Genomic DNA, 18665 nt, shown 5'->3' with positions numbered 1-18665 from the left:
ATGATTCTGGCTTCCTCCTTTAACAGAAGAGTTCTGTCATCAAGAAGAATAGAAACCTCACTCATAGATCCAGGGCTCTCTGAAGAATGGAGATCCTTTATGTTGGTATTTATTAGATGTAATATTATAAAATGGAATAGTGTGCACCTTCTCCAAAATTTCACCAGGCAAAAGCCCCAGTTCAGAATGCCTTTGCATTAATCAGCTTTCCCGGCGGCATAATGATGCTGGAAATTAGGAAAGCAATGGAGGATTCTTAGTCAGATTTAATAGGCTCAGGCACTTTGCTAACACACTGCATTGGATCAATTGAAGTTAATTATTATACAAGATTAAACCCCAAGTAACTACAGTACATCAAACCAATGCAAAAAGCTCTGGCTCAGGAAGGAGAAAAAACAAACGAATTGTGGAGGCAACTCTTTTCTATCCAGTCCTTAATGTACTACATTTTGCATATAAACATAATAGACTAATACAATATGAAATCCAGCATATTTAATTCTGAAAGTAAGATATAAACTTCACCTGCTATCTCTATGGGATACTTAACCTGAGGACCTAAAGGAATAGCTGTGAGTTTTCTTAACATTTCTATTTATTTTTGGATAGTTGATTTGTCTTCTACTACTTGCCCAGATTTACATTTCCACCCACCAGGGACTGAACCTTTTATGATCATTGACCATTCCAAGAAAAATGAGTATCTGAAGAAGCCACAGAAGCAAATAAATGGGATTTCACACTTATTCACTGCCTGAGTCACTTCAAGGGAGCATGGCTAAGCCTAGAACAGGTGCTTAATAAATAACTCTTGATAATTTGAAAGAGAGTTCTTTAGGTTCTTTAGGGACCTAACTAGGAGAGACAAAGGAACATACTAGCAAGGAGAAAACAACGACAAAGCACATGTATGCTAATTCATGGTCATTAAGTGATAGTAATGTACCTTTTAGCAGGATATTTTTAAAATATCAACCGTTGCTTCCTGAGAGTTCCTTTTTCTTCTTGCCCTTCCCCTCACTGAACAGCTAAACAGTTCTGTGCTCATTTGCTTTGGTAGACAGCAGAGAGTAGAACCAGCATAAAGCAGTGGGGAGCAAAAGGCATCTCATCTTGGCATTTGGGTTTCAAAGGGCTCACAACATAGACAAATAATACTTGTGAGAAAGCAAAAATTACCCCAACCATCCCCCACCAGACGAGGAAAATATTTCCTATGATGAGAGAACTAAGAAAAGGTGGAGAGGAGGCAATGAGAATATAGATGTCAAACATTCCAAGAGAGGGGGCCAGAAATAAAAGCCACATAGGTTTTTGGTTTCCAAGAGATAGGGAATTTAGGCCTTATCTTCAGATAAAGCCTTTTGGAGACAATGAGATACATGAGACAAATAGCTCTTAAATGTGTCTAGGCAGAAGGGGACTTAGCCTCACAGAGCTTTACTACACCTCATCATGGTGCAGGAATAGCTGAGTGATTTCTGTGAGCACAAGAATGACATGGAAGTAGCAGAAAAAACCTGTCAACCTAGGAGGCTGGCCCTGTGGTGCAGCTGTAAAGTGCGCGCGCTCCACTTCAGTGGCCCAGGGTTTGCAGGTTCGGATCCTGGGCGCGCACCAACACACTGCTTGTCAAGTCATGCTGTGGCGGCGTCCCATATAACATAGAGGAAGATGGGCATGGATGTTAGCCCAGGGCCAGTCTTCCTCAGCAAAAAGAGGAGGATTGGCATCGGATGTTAGCTCAGGGCAGATCTTCCTCACAAAAAAAAAAAAAAAAAAAAAACCTGTCAACCTAAAGGAGCCATGAAGATAAGAGCAAGGATCATCTCTCCTAGTGGGGTCTATAGACCATTGATATAGGCTCAGATGGGGCCATAGGCATCTCGGCAGATACCTACATGGGCAGATGATATTGAAGATATAATAGATAACCTGTCAATATCCTGATACTATACGAGTTCTCCACCTGCCCCTCAATAACTTAGACACAAGCCTAAGGAAAGAAGTGTGAAATCTTCAAACTGACTACAGTTAAGTTTCCAAACCCTGTTGGAATGAAGATTTTAAATTAAAGTTTATTATAAAAATAGTTTCATTTCTTGTACACATAAGTTTGTGGACTGAGATTCATGCCTGTATATCTGTAAGCATATGTGCAACAAAATACAGGTTAAAGAAGTGTTAAAAATAGGGATGAGTAAGTCATTTATTCTATAAACATTTATTCGTTGGTCACTATGGCTTTGATTAGGGGCTAGTGAGGGGAACATAATGGCAGGGGGATCTGGTGGAAATTCGTAGAGTCCCAACCAAAGGGTTGGAGGTTCAGGGGCAGGACAAGGTAGTAGACAAAGAGATAGAAAGGAAACTCTGGCATAAAAAGAAAATGACAAGCACCTAGTTATTTAACTTTGTGTTAAAATATTGGTTCTCAAACTTCGGCGCAAATAAGGACCAGCTTTGATGGATTTTTTTCACAATACATACACCAAGGTCTCAGTTGCGTTTCTATACACTAATGACAAAGCAGCAGAAAGAGAAATTAAGAATACAATCCCAATTACAATTGCAACAAAAAGAATAAAATACCTAGGAATAAACTTAACCAAAGAGGTGAAAGATCTGTACACTGAGAACTATAAAACCTTGATGAAAGAAATTGAAGAAGACACAAAGAAATGGAAAGATATTCCGTGCTCTTGGATTGGAAGAATTAACATAGTTAAGATGTCCATACTTCCTAAAGCAATCTATAGATTCAATGCAATCCCTAACAAAGTTCCAACAACATTTTTCGCAGCATTGTTTTTAATACCAATAGATGGAAAACCATGTAAAGGTCCATTAACAGGAGACTGGTTGATACTATGTGCTTAAATATGCATAGAATATCTTTGGAAGAATATACAAGAAACCAGCAACAAGTGGTTTCCTCTAGGGAGAGGAACTGGTTCACTAAGAAACAGGGCTGAAAGGGAGACTTGCTATATATATTTTGGGGAGTTGGGGTTTTAGATAATGTGCAAATACCACATAGTCAAATGAGTAATTATTATAATTTTTAAAATTACATTGCACTAATTGATTCATTTAGCAAACCCTTATTGACCGCTTACCTGGGGATAGAGCAATAAACAAGATGTCTAGCAGAGAAAACTATCAAGCAAACAATTTGGAAAATGGTGGCCTGAGTACTCAGGTTCCACCACCAAAAATTCTGATCCAATTGTGCTGGGAGAGAGGAGGGAGGCAGATAATCAATATTTTTTAAATGCCTCCAAAGTAATTCTAATATCTAGCCATGTTTGAGGGCTACTTAGTTTAAATAGGTATGGTTTGATGGTGAAAAAACCTAGAGAGAATCTTAATTGCATCTGAGAATGCCACATCTCCAGAGGACATAAAAGTGCATGATGTCATTTTTCAGGACAATAAAGGAGGGGTAGAGGAGGGAGTGAATGTCATTGACCAGCTCTTCTGCTTTCCAGGGTAGTCCAAAGAGGATAATTCATCATGATGGCCCCAAGCATCCCTGGAGAACAACCGCTGCATCGCTCCCATTTCATGCACTATTCTACTTGCACCTAAAGGAGACTGAGAACAGAAAGGCAACATATACACGCATGCACACACACCACAGAGAGGTTCCATTTTTTCTTTGATTTGCTAAGGGACTACTGGAATAAAAATTCTTACTCTATCTTCCAACACCATTGCTGAGAGACCCCTAACAACCTGACCTATATGTACGCTGAATGAACTCACCCATGAGCAAGCACAGAAAAATCACAGTCCAGCTAAGGAGACTCTCTAACTTGAAGGAACAACCAAGCTGAACAACCAGAATGCACGACTGTTATTGGGGCAGAACTAACTGTAAGGGAAAGAAGAGAACTTTAAATGAAAATAGCAAAAACTTTTAAAGAGACATAATTAAGATGCAAAAAAAGAGGGACTAAAAAACATTTTTTCACAATTTAAAACTTCAGTAGTGAAAATGACAAATAGAATGGCCAATGCTGAAAACTGGAAGATCAAATAAAAGAAATATTGTAAAACATAAAGAAAAACACATTGAAATGGGATTTATTAATGAAAAGACAAGATATATTGAAAATAGGTCCAGAAAACTAATAACTAAATAATAGCTGTACAGGAAAAGAAAAAACAATAGATGGACATCAATAATCAAAGAAACAATAAAAGAAAACTTTCCTAAACTAGAAAGACTTTAGTTTTCAGATTTAAAGTGATACCCAAATATCATGAACTATTAATGAAAAAAAATGCACACCTAGAAAGCCCATTGAAATATCTAAGCTACAAAAAAATGAAAATCTTAAATACATCCCAATAGATAAAACAGGTTGTTTATAACAAAAAGAGAATTGGACTGGCATTAAACTTCTCTTCTTCAACACCAGAAGTTGGAGGACATTGGAACAATGTGTATATATTTTGGGAAAAAAGGATTTAATCAACGTAATATTCATAACTGAGAGTAAAAAAAACATTTGTGGACATGAGTGAGTTCAGAAAGTATACTACTCATGTACTCTTTATAAGTAAATTAATCAAAGAAAGACTGTTTCCAATGAAAATTATAGCAGATCAAAGAACTCAAGATAAACAAAGATAAAATGTACACAAAAAAGTGGTAAGCAGTGCTTCTTGCAAAAAGTATAGTTAAAATCTAAATGAAAAATAATATGAACATAAACTGTAATATAAATATATTAAAAAGTGTATTGAACTATAATTTATGTTTTATAAAGGAAAATATAGTCATACACTGGAAATAAATTCTTATTATTTTTTGTGTGTGTGAGGAAGATCAGCCCTGAGCTAACATCCATGCTAATCCTCCTCATTTTTGGCCGAGGAAGACTGGCCCTGAGCTAACATCTATTGCCAATCCTCCTCCTTTTTTTTTTTCCCCCAATGCCCCAGTAGATAGTTGTATGTCACATTTGCACATCCTTCTAGTTGCTGTATGTGGGACGCGGCCTCAGCATGGCCGGAGAAGCGGTGTGTCGGTGCGCGCCCGGGGATCCGAACCCAGGCCGCCAGCAGCAGGACGCGCGCACACTTAACCGCTAAGCCACGGGGCTGGCTCATAAATTATTATTTTAACAAGTTCTGGATTTGATGGAGAAAAGAGAGATGAGGCATTGCAAACTTTGTAAAGGTTTCATTTTGGTAAGACATGTGTTTGAACATAGTAGTAAAATATTTTAGAGACTGGAAGGCATAACGTATTTAATTTTGGTATTTTGATAGAGGAATATAGCTTTAAATACTACAAAAATGTAGGATCCTATCACTAGAAAAATAGAGAATTTATGACTAAGAGGACAAAAGGAAATTTTTCTCACTCTGAGAAATTTAGTAAATATAATAAAGGGTAAATGAGCAAATAATAACATGTATAAGTAATAAACATAAAATAAGAAAAAAGGAAAAATACAAATATATCAGTTATCCCAACAAATGTGAATGGATTGAACTACCTATAAAAAGACCAAAAAGATCTCAGATTGAATTAAAAAATAAATGTTGAAAATAAAGGGATAAGCAAAAATATATAAGGCAAATATTAACAAAACAAGAATGGTGATATTGGTACCAGGAAATGAAAATCAAAGCAAAAAGTATTAAATGGCACAAAGAGGAACATTTTGTAGTTGATTTATTCATTGAGTACCTATTATGTATCAGGCATTGTTTTGCACACAAGGAAAAAACAATGACCAACAGAATTTAAAAAACTGCTCTTGTGGACCTTGCATTATAGTATCAGAAGACCGATATTAAACAAAAAAAGTAAATTATTTGGTATATTAAAATATAATTAATGCTATGGAGATAAAAAACGTGGGAAAGAATGAGGAATGCCTCAGGTGGGGTGGGAGAAGCCTCTCTCAGAAGATAACATTTGAGCAAGGACTTAAAACAGGTGTAACAGGAAAAAAATAATAGTCACACATATTTACACACCAAACTACATAACAGCAAAAGCTCCCAGAATCAGAAAGAGAAAGCAATATAACTACACATAATAAAGAATGTTAATAGATGTCTTTCTGAATGTGACAGATCAAGAAGGAAAAAATTAGTGAGGATATAGAGGATGGGAGTCATTCAATCAAAAATTTCTGTCCCCTTCAAAGAAAGAATACACATTTTCCTCTTATGGCTATGGAAAATTTATAAAAAATCGATCACGTACTTGACACAAAGGAACTTTAATAAATTCATAAAGTTTTAAAAAGCCATAGTACCTAACAATAGTACAAAAAATTAGAAATCAATAACAAAAATATACCAATATCTTAGCCATTTGGAAACTGAGAAATACTTGGATAAAAGAAATTAAAATAGAAATCAGGAATTATCTAAAATTTATCCCAAAAAAGTACTTTTTACTTTGTATTAAAAGCTATGGGCAAACTAGGAATAGAGGGACACTACCTCAACATAATAATAAAAGCCATATATGAAAAACACACAGGAAACATCATACTCAATGGTGAAAGACTGAAAGCTTTTCCTCTAAGATCAGAAACAAGGCAAGAATGCCCACTTTCATCAATTCTATTCAACATAGTACTGGAAGTCCTAGACGGAGCAACTAGGCTATTAGAAATTATTAGGCTATTAGGCTAATTAGGCCATTATTTCTTATTAGGAAAAGAAGTAAAAGGCATCCAAGTTAGAAAGGAAGAAGCAAAATTATCTCTGCAAATGACATGACCTTATATGCAGAACGCCCTAAAGAATCCACAAAAAAATTATTAGAACTAATAAATGAATTCAGCAAAGTAGCAAGATACAAAGTCAACACACAAAAATCAGTTACATTTCTATGCACTAACAATGAACAATCTGTAAAGGAAATTAAGAAAACAATTCCAATTACAATAGCATTAAAAAAAAAAAAAACCTTAGGAATTAACTTAACCAAGGAGGTGAAAGACTTGTACAATGAAAACTACAAAACATTGCTGAAAGAAATTAAAGAAGACATAAATAAATGGAAACATAGCTCATGTTCATGTATTGGAAGACAATAATGTTAAGATTTCAATACTACACAAAGCGATCTACAGAGTCAACGCAATCTCTATCAAAATCTCAATGAAATTTTTTTGCAGAAATAGAAAAATCCATCCTAAAATTTACATAGAATCTCAACATACCTGGAATAGCCAAAGCAATCTTGAAAAAGAAGAATGAAGTTGGAGGACTCGTACTTCCCGATTTCAAAACTTACTACAAATCTACAGTAATCAAAACAGCGTGGTATTGGCATAAAGACAGACTTATACACCAATGAAATAGAATAGGGAGCCCAGAAATAAACCTTCACATACACGGTCAAATGATTTTATGGCAAGGGTTCCAAGTTTAATCTCAGCTCTAGTACGTCCTAGCTGGAAGTTAACTTTAAAGTGGGAATGATAATGATAGTTCTTCTATGAGTTAATATATGCAAGACACTTAGACCAATACCTACTCTTCAGAAAGGCAGTATGGTATAGTAGCTGTCTGGATTCGAATCCAAGCTCACCACTGTGAGCTGTGTGAATTTGGGAAAGTTACTTAACCTCTTTGTACCTCCATTTTTCCTTTGTCTACAACGAGGGATAACAATAAACCTACACCTGTAAAACAGGGATAAAAATAAACCTACTTCTCATAAACCTACTCCATAAGATTATTATGAGGATTTAATTAAAGCTAAAAGCACTTAGGCCACTGCCTGGCGTGTGCTAGGAATTATTATGACAACACACAGCCTTCTGGGGTTTCCTCTCCCTGGCTCCAATCTCTCTGGCTACCTGCTCACAAATTCCCACCACTTTAGTGGAGTAATGCACCACATAATGACATTTTGGTCAATAACGGACTGCATATATGATGGTGGTCCCATAAGATTAGTACCATATAGCCTAGGTGTGTAGTAGGCTATCCCATCTAGGTTTGTGTAAGTACACTCTACGGTGTTCTCACAATGACGAAATCGCCCAACGACGCATTTCTCAGAATGTATCCCTGTCGCTAAGCAAAGTGTGACTGTAATCCCAAAATTATGACCCCTGCCTCTTCTGCCCAGTGAGACCATCACTCTCTGGGTTCTGCCACTCTGGGAAATATACCCAGGCAGAACACCTGAGTGAATGTTGGGCCTGAGTCATATACTTTCTCTCTCTTAAGGATTGCAGTCCCACTTTGATTGTTGCCAAATGCCCATAAATAGTTGTTTTCTATATTTTGTCAAGTTTTTATAGCTGTTCATGGTAGGAGAAAGGTATCACCTGATACTAGTTACTCTGTCATGGTCAGAACTGGAAGTCGTGGCAACATTTTTTTAATTGATAACATACCGTGCTATTGAGTTTCTGAAGAAAATATGTATTCTCCAATACTGTGGGTGGAACTATAAATAAATATCAGGTTTTTAAAAATAATAATAACAAATGACATTTATTGAGTTCATTGTGTAACTCAAAATTTCTAAGCTGGTTATGTAAATCTATTATCTCATTTAATCCTCACCACAGCCATATGAGGTAGGTACTTCCTAATTGCAGAAGAGGAAACTGAGTAAAGCAGAAGAGATTAAATAACTTGTCCATGGTTGTAAAGCTAGTAAGTGGTGGAGTGAAGATTTGAAAATTGACACTTTTTTATTCGGGAGCTCATGCTCTATATTGCCAACTTAGAAATATTTATTAAAATCAAAATGTGCATAGCTTTTGACCTAGAAATCCTACTTGTGAGAATTTATCCATCAGAGATAAAAGCACTACTATACCAAGATACATGTGTAAGTTTGTTTATTTCAGTATTTGTAATAATTTTGTAAATACTGGAGCCAACCTAAATGTCCATTGTTAAGAAAATGGTTGAAAAAATTATAGTGTATTTGTACATACTATGGAATATTACTGGCTATTAAATGAGATTAATCTATATATATTGAATTGAAGATGTATAGGACATATTAAAGATAAAAAGCAAATTACAGAATAATATGTATAGTGTGACTCATAAATGACTCACCTAACTCATGTCTTCAGCATAGACCTCTCCCCTGAACCTTAGACTTCCCACTCAACATTCCCTCTAAAAGTCTCAAAAGCACTGCAAATTCACTATGTTCAAAACTGAACTCAGAGTTTTCCATCCCCAAACATAATGGCTTCCAATGTCTCCTTTTTTAGTTAATGGCACCACGATACATCCAGATATGTGAGCCAAAAGCCCCTTGGGGTAAGTGTCCTGACTTATCTTTGACACCTCCCTCTCTCTCACATCATTTTCCCACCAGAGCACTTTTCCCACATTACACACATATCCAACCGTCACCAAGTTCTATTGATTTTATAACCATAATATATCTCCAATCTATCTATTTTCATTGTTTCCATTACCATCACTCTCATGCAAATTACCAGCATCCCTCACTTGGATTGCAACAATATTCTCTAACCCAACTAGTTTTTCCATATCAACTCTAGCCCCCACTTAATTCATCCTCTACCCTGCATTGTGAAAGCAAAGCAAGTTGTCAATTTGGAAAGCTTTTGCCCTAACTACTCTTGATCAGACAGAAAACAATGCATCATTTTCATAATCACAGCCTAAAGAATTCAATTGCCTTTTGTTATTAAAAGTAACAAAAGCTTTAGTATCTGGGAAACATTTTGAGTCATAAATCCCCTTTCCCTAATACATTGTATCTTGTGCCACTGAGCACAGGAAATGTAACAATAAAATGCATTTTAAATTCTTCCCAAGGAGATATCCTTTGCGGGTGGCAGTGCTTTGAATGAGTTTCTTTCTTAGGAGTTCCTCTAACAACCATGCCCCTTTATTTTCTCTCCATTTTGGCTACCACCTCATAAGTATTGCAGTAGAAAACATTCTATACTCACCCTGTGTAAGTTATAGTCTGAAAGACCTTAAGGACCCAAAGGTTTCCTTTGATTAGCCTGGGTTTCTGACCTGGTTCCTACTTCCAAGTTCTTCCAGGTTTTCCTGATTAGAGCCCCAATACTCCTGCTAGGCTCAGCTCCCTCCTCTAGATCTCCCACCATTGGTTAGGATTCTGCTACCAATAGACAGATCTCCCAAATGCACCTGCCTGCCTACTGACCCCTGAGGACCTACTGCCATAGGTTGCACTCTACCTTTCTAACACACTAATGTAACAACATACCCTCTGGTGTTGACTGTTGCTTGAATCCTACTGAGATAGTTGTATCACCAAACCAAGCCTAGCCTCTCAATTCTGGAAAGTTTTCTCAGTGACTGCCCTTTCCCAGTGGGTAGGTTTCATGTCAGGTCTCAGGACTTGACAGTGGTTTCCATATGGGAAGCACTTCTCATGACTCTTTGAAACACTGGTGAGCACAAGGGAAGGGGGCAGGAGACAAGATGGAAACTACCACTCTTTAATTGACTGGATCAAGCTCTATAAAACAACCTAGTTCAACCTTTAAGGAACTTCTGACCTTTTGACACACTCAATAAAATATTAATGATACTTCAATATGTATAATACTATTTTGCATTTTTATGATTTTTTTACTTCTTTCAAGCATTTTCACAGTCTCATTCTTATTTGCACCTGCTATTTTGCTGGATCTCATAGGCATCTTAGAAGATCAGTAGAGTACGTATTAAGTAAATTACAAACCTCTTAAAGGCAAGGACTGACTCTTACATTATTTGAATCCTCCCTAGCATCCAATAGAGAGATTTTATGCAAAGCAAGTGCTCAATATGTAACTATCAATTTTATATTTTCCCCATTTTATAGATTCAGAAAGTAAGGTTCAGAGATGTTAAGCAACACATCTAAGGTCCCACAGCCAGTTGGTACCACTCCTCTTTCCAGGCCCAGTGCCAATTCCATTGGACCAATAGCTTTTAAATGGTGCTCCGTGGAAAACTGGAGTTGTGCAGGGAGCATAAGGAGGAGGCCAAGTGGAGAACACAAAACTGCTTCAATCAGAGCATCTTTACGTTCATTCATTTTACATGTTGAGGTGTTGTGTGAGATTTTACTTGAATCAACTATTGTGCTACAGTTTTTTTTCTTAAGAACAAGCAGTCATTTACCCATGGTAACTTATAATGTCCTTTATGTTGAAAAATATCATTCACTTGATGATTAGAATTGAAGTGAGGGAGAGGAGAGAAAGTAGAAAACGACAGTATTAGAATCAGTTAGAGCTAATAGTTATGAACAGGACCCAGGTCCTCAGACCTTCAGGCCCTCGGTAAGGCAAACAATTGCACAACTCCAGGTGGCCGCATTCACACAGGACACAGCAGCACTGCCCTCAGGATAGGGACTCCATACACCTAGAAAAGCACTCATGAAAAATGTTTCTATCCCTGATACATGCTCAGAGTGTATAATGCAGTTTTGTTTAGACCATACGCAGTTAATAAAAGCTATTGCTGAGGGTTTCAGGATGATTACTGCTACTATTTTGGAGTCCAACAACCTAGGATGTTTTGTTGCCTTAGTTACTATTAAGCATTTTAAGCTCAGAAGGGAATGAGAGAAAAGAAGTATGTTTATGAGTGGGGGCTGTGCAGGAGTGAAGTATTGGTATTGGTGTAAATGTCAGTCCAAAAACAAGTGCAGAGGACACAAATAGGCAATTCACAAAATAAAAATGGCCAAAAAGCATATAAAAATGCTCAATCTCACCATTAATCCATGAAAAACACAAGTAAAGTCAATGTGATTTTTTTATTGAGAAAATTAGCAAATGTTAAAAGAATGAATAACAGCCAGAATTGGTGAAATCCAGGGAAATGTACACTCTTGCACATTGCTTACAGGAGCATAAATTGATCAAACTTTTTTGAAGGAAAATTTAACAATAAGCAGCAAAAGTCTTAACATTTTGCATATCTTTTGACTGCGCAACACCATTTGTAATAATTAATCTTGTAGAAGAATCACAAATGAGAACAAAGATATATGTTAATTGAGCTTCACTGCAGTTCAATTTGTCAGAGTGAAATATTGGAAACAGCTTAAATAGCCAATAATAAGGGATTAATTAAATAAATTATTGTATATCTATACATACAGCTATTAAAAAGCACATTATAGGAGAAGATTTAATGGCATGGAAAAATGTTTAAATATACTATTTTAAAAATATATTGAGTTCAAAAGCTTGTAAAACAGTATGTAGAGTGTGAAAATTATACACACACACACATGTTTGTAGTAATTATTAGGACTGTTCATAAATATTTTCATGCTCTCCTTCGAGGCACGTAGTATGATTGTGCTTCCCCATCCCCTTTGATGTTAGGTATGGCCATGTGACACAACTGAGCAAGAGAAATGTGAGTGGAACATTTAAGGGCCAAGGCTCAATTTGCCACATGCCCCTTTTCCTGCCCTGACAATCATGGAAGCATATGTTGTAAAGGGTCTTCTATCAGCCTGAGTCTCTAAGTGACTATGATGTGCAGAGGCTCCCTGCCCACATATGTTGGATATGTAAAAAGCTTTTATTGTATGAAGCTCCTGAGATTTGGGGTTGTTGTTATCACAACATAACCTAGTCCATATTTGTTCATACCACGTGTGGGGGCTGGGGAGAGAAGAGGAGGGAGAGGAGGGCAGAGGAGGAGGAGAAGGAGGAGGGAAGACTAGATAGTTATACATGAAAATAGTAGACTTACAGGTGATTTTCATTTTTGTATTTTTTAAATGTGTCTTTTAAATTTTCAACAATGAACATGTATAATTTTTATATTAAGGAAAAAATAATGTTTTTTAATGTGTATAAAATTACCTCTTCCTTTTCTCATCTACCTTGTCCTTTCAAAGACTTCTATATAATTCTCCTGAACCCTTAAGAGAAGAATATGAGCTGTATAACCGTAGGTAAATTATGTAGTATCTCTTGGTTTTCCCCTTACCTCAATGGCTTCTTCTTTGCAATTTCCTTTGCAGACCCCTCTTCATCTCTCCAATGTTTCAATGTTCACATTCTTGAGGATTTGGTGCTAAACCCTCTTCTCTTCTCTCTCTACCCCTTTTCTCTCAGTGAGCTCATCCAATCCTCTGGCTTCGAATGTCATTTATACACTGCTGACTTCCAGATATATATCTCTGGCCCAGACCTTTCCTCTGAGCTAGAGTCTCCTAGGCAATTCCCTACTTGACCATTCCACTTGGACATCTCACAAACATCTCAAACTTAGTATGTCTGAGTAAAACACTTGGATCAACTCTCCCACTTCTGCCAAAGCCTGTTCCTCTCCAAGACTTTCTCATCTCAGTGAAAAGAGAGGAGAAGGAAGAGGATAGGGGAAGGAAGAGGAGGAAGTGGGGGTCATAGAGGTGGAGGAGGAGGAGGAGATTAACATCTACCCAGTTTCTCAAGCCAAAAGCCCAGGAAATGTCTTTGCTCCCCCTCACACTCTCTCCCTCCCCATATATCTAAGCCATTAGCCATGTCAATTCTACCTATAAAATTTATCTATCCACTTCTCTCCATCTACATTACTATCTCCCTATTCCAAGCTCCCACCATTTGTTGCCTGGACCATTGCAAAAATCTCCTAATTGGTCTTCAAATTCTACTCCTGCCTACCCTACAACTTATTCTCTATATAGCAGCAAGAGTGTCCTAAAATATAGGTCATGTCCCACATCTATTTAAAACCCTTCAGTGGCTTCCTACAGCACTTAGAATAAATCTTAAATCTATACCATGTCTTACAAAGTTGTAATTGTTCCAGTTCCTGTCTTGCTCCCAAACTCCATTTCATGGAACTCTCCCCTCACTTGCTACATTTTAGTCACACTAGTCTTCTTTCAGGTCCTCAAAAAGGCCAAACTCTTTCAGTCTCAGGTACCTTGCACAGGCTCTTCCCTCTGCCTGAAAAGCCCTATCTCCCACACTTCATTCGACTGAATCTATCTCATCCTTCATGTCTCAACATGTCATTCCATCAAATAAGCCTTTCCTGACCACCCTATCTGTGGCAGAAAATATTGACTGCCCCACAGCAACAAGCCCCATCTACCTTTTTCTTTGCTAGCACAATGGATATACTAGCAAAGGATATGGCTGTCATGTGGTCAGGGGAGTTTGGCCCCTTCTTAGTCTCAAATGGTAAATCATAATTGGCCATAGACAGTCATGATCATATCTCGTCCTTTTGTCAGTGACTGGTTTAGAGACGAGCACATGAGCCAGATCTGACCAACATGACACAAAGGCAAATCTGCTTTGGAAAGGTACTTGCTGAGAAAAAAATAAAGGAGAGAGAAAGAGAGATATAGAAAAAGAAAACACCAATCTCCTTTAACTAACTGTTGTGTGTCCACATGTGATACTTGCAACTGTAGAAGACATCTTACAACCACGAGTGAAGCATTACCCATGCACTAAGAATGGTTGGTAGAATAGAAAGATGGAAAATTCCTGGGTCCCTCACAATAATTACATTGTGTACTGGAATTGACCCTGGATTCCCTTACCTCTAGACTTCTCATTCAGTAAGATAATAAATCCCATATTATTTGACCTAATTTTAGTTTGTTTTCTGTTACTGGCAGTCAAAAGTTGGTCTTCATCTTCTATTCACTCTTGCAGCGTCCTATTTGTTTTCTTTTTTGAACAAATTAAGATGAGTTGTTACTATATTTGTTACTTGTTTGCTTTTTTGTTTGTTTAACTTCCATTAGAGCAGAGTCTATGTCTATCATGTTCACCAGTGAATCTACCACAGTATTTAGCACATAGTAGGTGCTCAAGAAATATTTAAGTGAATGACCAAATATCACATCCACAGGGAGAACCAACTAGTTGGTTCAGATGGTGAGTGGTATGGTAGAGGATATATGCAAACACTAACAAATAAATTATAATTGTCCTTTAGTTTCAAAGGGATGTAGATGGGGAAAATACTAAAATGCAGGGCTGGGGATTTTAGCTCTAAGAGCTCTTGTATATCCTCCACACAATGTATGTCTCATCATCCCAAGAAGAGAAAAGACAAAAGATAGTCATTTCCAAACCTCTACCACACTAAATTGAGTTCATGTTCCTGCCTGGAGCAGATCAGGCACTTAACCTGGATTATTTTATTTCCTCAACTTTGACTTACAAAAAGTATTTTTATTGCCTTTTCACAAATTCAAGTAAATCTAAAATGATGGCACAGTCCCATAGAGCATGTCATCTAAATGATGGCAAAATTCTTGTCCAGAGGCATTTATAGCTTGTCCAACTTTGAAAGCCCTGACTAAGACAGGCCTTATGTGGTATGAGTCAGGTCATACAGAGAGACTGTATCTTCTAACGAAAAAATGCCCCCAGTTTGCCAACGTTCCTGAATTCCCACCATTATCACTGTTTCATTGGACTAACACAGTTATGTCTCCAGAAGCCCCCTATTTAAATGTGAATATGCTACCTACAGAGAGGAATACATGAATTTTTCAGCATTTATTTTTGAACAGAGGACAAAGTCCTGACGGAATGGAATACTGTAGAGAACAGTTAAGCTTTAGCAGATGTGAGAAAAGAAATTCCGGGCATGAGAGGGAACATGGACACTGGGAAGCTAGAGAAAAACAGATGGTAAAGGAGACAAGGAAAATACCAAAAGAGAAAGCTAGTCAAGACTCAAACAACACCAATTTGCCCCTGGGTCCCGAATGACCCTGGTGCTACCTGATTGCTCATTTCTGATGGAAACCTAAGAGGAAAAACATCACTTAGTCTTTTATCTGTCTCTTCATCTGTAAAATGGAACCTGAAGAAAAATATAATGATAGTAGGTGATAGCAGCTGTATAAATAGAAAGGCAGATAAAGAAAAGGACTAATGGTGGACACAAAGTAGAAAAGTACACATTTCAGAGGTCTGGTATCAGTAGGGCTAGTCTGCAAAACTAACCTGAGTTAACGTGTGACTGACTAGGGTCACCAAATTTCCTAGATTATACAGTTTGCTTGATGTCCTGGTTTAATTATTAATAGTGTCCCCTTTCACTTTCAAAAATGTCCCAGCTGAACAATAAATGATATGGTTGCCCTTATGAAAGACTGGTGATGGCATCATATGGATATATCAGATGTGTCCTGAGTTACTAATTGCCTTCAGGTCTCAAGGCCTGGAGTGGCCAGAGTCTCCCAACTTGTTGACTCCAGTCTTAGGAGCTGCTAGGTGCCAGGATGTAAAGATGTTTAGAAGCATGTACCAAATGCAGGCAGTACCGCCATTTTAACACCTCTCCCAAAGGAGAGGGTGAAGATGGGAATTTCAGAAAGCACAATAAGGCCAGTGGTGAAGATACAAAAGGGGTGATATGGAAGCACTAGAAGACCCTCAAATCACACTTAAAAGAAGCACCCACTCACTGCCTAAGCATAGGGCTGGACCTGATCTATGTATCCAAACAGTTGTCATGTCCTCCATCCCTACCAATAAAGGAAATAATGTTTGCTCTAGACTCAGCCACGGCGGGGGCTGACATTCATACACGGGTCTGGCCATTTGCTTAGCTCTCAATTTGTTAGAAATATATCAGTCCTCGTACAATGCCAAGCAATTACAACAATCAAAAAAAAATTAATAGCCCATGCACAGAGAAAATACAATATGAAAAAAATCTTCTACGTCTGATGTGAAAAAAGAATCATTTGATTATAAACATTGGATTTCAGTTCTCGTCTTACAGCACCAGAGAGGAAATTGTTCCAAAAGTGACAACTTGTGTTTTTCCTTCCCAAAGTTTGTGTTCCCATTCAAATTGCACTAAATCTTCAGAGACATTGCCTTCCGAGCCTAAAACCTATTTCCCCACCTAATTCTCATCTCTTGGTAAATACTTATAATGTATATCTAGGAAATCAAAGATATAATTTCTTTTTCAATATATGCAAAGACATTCGTCTCCTGTGGTTGAGGGGGTGAGTTAAACTCTACAAAGAAATCGGAGGAGAGTGGATGGGGGCTTCTGTGTAGCTCGTTGCCCCTCTGGCACTAGTTTTATTACTCTGCAACAGCACCGATGTGTGGAGAAAACCCCAAGGTTCTGGCCTCTTGGCTGCTCCCAGAAAAAGCCAGCGTTATCTCAATGTACACTGAGGAGCAGGTGAGGAGAGAAAAATAAAAAAGATAATCAAAGCCCTCCCACTGCCCCCCCCCCTTGCCTCTAAAGTCTTCACCAAGAGCCCCAGACTTGGCTGTTCTATCTTCTGCTGTGTGCATAGAGAGCAGGTAATCAGCAAAGCTAATCAAAAATGCATTCATTACCGCAGAGCGGCAGTGGGTGAGAGCAACTGCAGCTCTCATTTGGCAAGTGGTTTCTGGACTGGCACAATCCAGTCTCTGTGGCTCTTTGACAAACCTTTTGCATCCCCCTGCCCTCCCCCTCTCCCCCCACCATGCCAGCCGTCTCTGCCATGCTCAACTCTGCTTCTCCATTAAAGGCAATTTGATTCATACACTTGACAATGTTTTCCCCTCAATCACCACAATGTTGCTCCGTAAAAGCTGTTTTCTGTCTAATAAGTCTTTTGAGTATTTTTAAAAAGGTGTTTCTTCACTTAAAAAATACATTTTTTTCTTTGTTTTCAAAGCAGGAAGCCATTTCTTGCCAGGGCTAAACAAACTCAAATGCTGACAGGTTCTGCAAATGCACAAGCCTTTCCTGCTTTCTCCAGCTTAGCAAAATGGACTCTCTCAGAGTCCCCAGCACCAAAAAAAGCCCAGAGGGGACTGTGCTAAAAGATGCTGATGGGCCTGGAGCTAATGACAATAATAGCTAAGGTTACTGAGCATTTATTATATGTCAGGCGTCATTCTATGCACTTTAATCATCTCATTCAATCCTCACAAATAGCCTTGTGGGGTATGTGCTATTATTATCATCCCCATTGTAGTGATGAGGACCATGAGACCTAAGGAAGTCAAGTCACCCTAATACCAGTCGTGGATGGAAGATTTTGAACTCAGGGAAAGTGGTCCTTGCTCTAAACCACCCCACATGATTCCAATGGAAGACGACAAGTATACCACTATACACATTGCCTCATCCTCTCTCAGACTATAAAGTTAACCCTTCCAGGGCATGTGGTTACCATTCAGTAAACAACTATTTTCTAGGACACACCAAAAGTACTCCCTCCACCCCCTGAAAAAATTAATTTGCTTTAGTTAAGGTGGAGAGGGAAAATTATAAAAATAAAACAAAACTCTCAGTCTTTGTTAGCCCCAGTCAGTCTACAACGCAGGTTGAGTGGCCACTGAGTGTGTATGGCATAGAGGTAGCTATCTGTTCTCTGCCCTTTGAGAACACCAAAACTAGTTAGGATGTCAGAACACACACACACACGCGTGCACACATGTGCACACACATACACAGTGTGTTGCAGAGGTAGGGTGGCATAAAGGCTTCTAGATTTGGTTTCACCTACACAACTTATAGCTGTGTGACCTTGGGTAAGTCACTTAATCTCTCTGTGTGTCTCAGTTTCCTCAGCTGTAAAATTGAAATAATAATAGTATCTACATCATAGGGAGTTATGAGGATTGGATGAGCTAATGTATTAAATCACTTAGCACATACCTGGCACATAGTAAGTACTTGTT

Source organism: Ceratotherium simum, chromosome X (genome assembly GCF_057802395.1).
Source record: "Ceratotherium simum simum isolate JZ-2026a chromosome X, ASM5780239v1, whole genome shotgun sequence".
Classification (NCBI taxonomy): Eukaryota; Metazoa; Chordata; class Mammalia; order Perissodactyla; family Rhinocerotidae; genus Ceratotherium; species Ceratotherium simum.
Note: the sequence above shows the minus strand (reverse complement) of the source record.